A 4,836-nucleotide genomic window follows, 5' to 3' on the forward strand; every position below is an offset into this window, starting at 1 on the left:
GGTGTTCCCCATAGCGACCCCTAGAGGACGCAGTTCGAAGTTCCCATGAAAGGGAAGTATATATATATATATATATATATTTGAAAATATGTTTCAAAATTAATTTACATTAATATATTTTCTAACATAAATATATGTTCTACCAATATGTTTTTGGTACTTTTTTGTATATTTTTTAAAAATATATTTTAAAAGTATAAATATATTTTATAGCATTACACACACACACACACACACACACACACATACAGCGGTGGCCAAAATTATTAGAACACCTGACAGATCTCAAAATATAAAATTGTTGCCTCCAAAGCATGATTTCATTTCATAAAGTTCATGAAACATGCAGATGGTTGCTCTGAGCATAACAAATATAAGATGAAGTGAGTCATACTTATTTTTTAACTTTAATATTTGGTATGTCCACCTTTTGCAGCAATTACAGCAGCACATCTCTCTGGCATAATGTCAATATATATCCTGAAAACTTCAACACTAATGTTATTCCATGCCTTCTGAAACTCAAGCCAAAAGCTTTTCTTTTGAATGTACAATAGTTCTGTCCAGTTTATTTTCCAACTCGCCCCAAATCTGCTTGATGGGGTTGAGGTCTGGACTTTGAGAGGGCCAGTCCATCATTTTCAATGTTTCAGCAGATTCCTTCCGTCGCAGGTAGTTCAAGCAATAGTTCGTTTTAGGGGTATTGTAATGGCCAATTCAGCAATAACAACTGAAACCTCTTAAATATTCCAAGTGTTCTAATAATTTTGGCCGTGTGTGTGTGTGTGTATAATGAATTTATTAATGAAATTAATTAAAGATTAGTTAATTTTACTGAATGAAATCCAAAAAAGTCAAAAGTATATAAAAAAAAAAAAAAAAAGAAAGATCCAAACTTCCCATCAATAGTTGAAGCAACACACTTTTCGAAATATTGAGCTGACTGCCTGAGCTCTGTTTTCTAAACCAATTCTACAGCAGTCTAGGTCAGGAAGCATACATTTAGATTATTTAATCCATAGCTTTACTAACATTCCTTACACCAGTTTTCTTCTACAGCTCTGTTCACAGCCGTCCATGTTGCCACACACCGATTTGGATGATGACTCAGGTTTATCATTAACTGCTCCACAAACCCACACATACTCATGTACATAAAAACAGACTTTCAATATACAGTGGTATGCAAAAATACAAGATAGCATAATGCAACATTACAGTGCACAGGTAAATAATGACACCCGAGGGCACAAGCATTGAAAGTGCAGTACTTGGTTGGCAATTCTCTAGGTGCTTGTGTGTACATTAGTTAGACAGACAGAGGGCATCTGTGTGTGTGAGTGACAGGAAGTGGGTTGATGGGCAGTAGTGTGATAGGAACTGACAATAATTCAATTCCAGCTGTCTGAGGCATCCTGACCTGGAGTCATGCTGATCAGATTAGGAAAAGGACACCAGCAAACTTCTGAAAATCTATGACTTCATCTCTCTGAAGGACATCTATTTAGTCATTGCGGTTGGGTATAGTAACAGAAGACATCCTCTCTCCTCACTTTCTCTCTACTCCAACCCAGGCTCTTCTGAAATACATGACACTGGCTACATTTTTGCAAAGCTGCAAAAACATACCTATACATTTCACTGCAGTTTTCAGCGGAAAAGAACACTAAAGGCAGTAAAACACCAACAACTTTTTCGAATTATGATTACAGGGGCAGATTATTGATTAATAAAAACTATGTTTTTGCGTGGTTTCTTGTTTTGATCCTTAAAGTACTTTTACCATAGTGCATTATTTGTAACCGAACACATTTTGATGTTTGCATCACATAATTCACTCCATATGCATGGCTTTTCTGCAGTATAGCAAACTTGCTTGCTAGCTCACCTGGTACAGCCTTGCACTTGTGATGTGGAGAGCTTGGGTACGAGGCCAGTGAAACACTAATCATGATAAAAAGACTCACAAAAGCAAGCTTATATTAGCATACTTGCTTCAGTAAATGCATTTTTATATCTTGCTTGTTTTTGCATACACTACACTGGGTTATTAAAATGCTGGGTTATTGTTTAAACCCAAATGCTGGGTTCAGCCTGTTGGGTCATTTTATTGGGTTATTTTTCATATTTTTACCTAGGTGCTGGGTAGTTTTTTTTTCTGTAACTAAGTTGCTGGGTCATATTTAATGCTGGGTTATTTTTTTCTACCCAACCGCTGAGTTGAGCCCAGTGTTGCCAAGTTCGCGGTTTTCCCGCGGAATTGGGCTATACTTTAACACTGTTGCCGCGGGTTGTTTTTCATGTCCGCTGGTTGAAGTGACCCCAATAACGTGATATTTAGCCCCTAAAATGCGAATTTTACCAGGGGAACCCCGCCAACAAAACTTGTATTTTATCCCCCAGAACCCAATTTTTATTGGGGGACCCCCTCGAAACGCGATTGGGCTAGTTTTGGGCTAGTTTTGAGTAGCAATTGGGCAGGTTTTGTTGTGAAAACCTGGCAACCCTGGTTGAGCCTCTCTGACGAAACAACCCAGCTGCTGAGTTACAGTCAGAGCGCGGGCTTATCGAGTCTACTGGAGAGAGTGGTTCTCAGCAGTAGCCCCTCACTGCAGAACACAAGATCCAGGGGGCATGGTTGGATCCACATCTAGGGGGTGGAGATGGGTGGGTTTAGGGATCAGGGGGTGGAGACGGGTAGGTTTAGCTATATGTAAGGTGGTAGCAGTTGTATCTGGATCCAACCACACCCCCTAGATCTTCTGTAATGCAGTGAGGACCATCTCGTTCTCAGCGCCGCCGAGGCCGATTTGGTGCACTCTTTATTTCTCGAAATAAAGGTTAGAATACATTTTATTTCATTTATAAAGTCTTTAATGAGGTGTAATCTCAGTACTGTTTGTGTATGGGCAGGTTTTGGAGTCAGTCGCTGCATCTTTCAGCTACGAGTGAAATGCGAGGCTGCGGTCTAAAGTTCGCACAAAGTTCCCCCACGAACAGCAGCCCTTCACCAGCTCAGATTTCGGCGACACACCGGCACGAGAATTAGCACTATTTCAGTAAAAAAGTGATTACAGAGAACGGTTGAATACAATTAAATTAAAATGCTACTTTTAAATGTGCCTTTTTATTTCTAAAATGCTTGTTAAACGAGTTTAAATGTATGTGATATTGTAAAGCAGGGGTTCTCAAACCTGTCCTAGAGGAACCATAGCCCTGCACATTTTGTATGCCTCCCTTATCAGACACACCAATTCATGTCTTGCAGTCTCCACTAACGAGCTGATGAGTTGAATCAGGTGTGTTAGATAAGGGAGACATACAAAATGTGCAGGGCTAGGGGTCCTCCAGAACAGGTTTGAGAACCACTGTTGAAAACTATGCTGTATTCACCCAAATAAATTCAATTTGTCTTGTATTTTGTCCATGGGTGTTCTTGCTTAATAATAAATGTTCATCTTTTGATTGTTGCTGTTGCCTATAGTAATTCTGTGTGTGATTTTTAATTTCCAGCCCATTTTAAGCCAGCCATATAATAATTTTTAAACAATAGATGACTTAAGTAAAACAACCCAACCAGCTGGTTCAAAATAACCCAGCATGTGTTCTGTCCAATAGTTACCCAGCGTTGGGTTGCCAAATAACCCAAGTTGGGTTGTTTTTAACCCAGCATTTTTTAGAGTGTAGGTGGTACTCTCCATTGTTTCTATTGCACAAGGTGGAAAATATTTTAAGTGGTGGTGATGGGCTGGAGGAAGGGATGTATATGTCTCATTGTGGACATCAGGTAGGCACCCTCCTTCCTTGGCGCCCCCAGATGTGTCCCCCTCTGCTTTTACCCTTACTCTGTTGCCTTTGTTGTTACGGGCCCAGGCGATGTTCCTCCTCTTAATCCAGAGCTGTCAACTCACATGTTGCATCGGCACTGGAGAGCACCTTGACAGCTTGCTGTTGGGCTTGGTCTTGAATTCCTAATTCCTTAAGCATCTTGATGGCAGATCTACCTATGAACCTTCGACAGTCGACTTCAACTGAGCAAACCTTTGTTTTCCATCCATGTTATTCTGCGCTAGCTGCCAGCTCAGCATACTTAAGGTTCTTACGATCGTAGGCCTCCTCAGCAGCATCCTCCTAGGGCAGTGGTTCCCAACCTTTTTTTGTCTGAGACCCCCTTTTTCCCAAGAAAATATTTAGGCCCCCCCCCCCCCCTTCACATTAATGATATTATCGCTCTTGTAAGCTTGCAGCAAGGATGACAAACAATTTTGTTTTCGAACAAACAGTATGTTTATTACTATAACCAGATATGTTTATGCACAAATAATAGCCTATATATAATATTGAAAATACAATAACAAAAACATCAGTAGGCCATTTGTAATTTAAAAATGTAAGCCTATAGGAGTAGCCTATAAATTGGCCCTATTTGAAATGCAATAACAAAAATATCAGTATTCACACTGGTGTGTAGGAAAAAAAGAATGAATATAGGCTATTACAAAATTACTGCTATCTGGCACCTCAATACTTGCATGTTATTTGTGAGGCTTTATCAATCAGTGTGAGGATTGCTGCTGGCAGTGAGTAATAATTTGGTCAATGCGTGGAGAGATCTTTGACAGGGCAAGACGCATATCATCCTCAAGTCAGTAGCTGTGACTTCCCTCATCTCATTTTGGGAGTGTGTCAATTATTTTGCCTTGCGCTCAAAAAATGCCCTGGGCTTGTCGCGGTATTGGGGATGAGTTGTCTGCAAATGTCTTATTAGTTTGGACGGCATCATGCATTCGTTAGCAAGGACTTTGGCGCAGATAATGCACTGTGGCTGGGGCAGGG

Source organism: Sinocyclocheilus rhinocerous, unplaced genomic scaffold, assembly GCF_001515625.1.
Source record: "Sinocyclocheilus rhinocerous isolate Xijiao unplaced genomic scaffold, SAMN03320098_v1.1 scaffold1195, whole genome shotgun sequence".
Lineage (NCBI taxonomy): Eukaryota > Metazoa > Chordata > Actinopteri > Cypriniformes > Cyprinidae > Sinocyclocheilus > Sinocyclocheilus rhinocerous.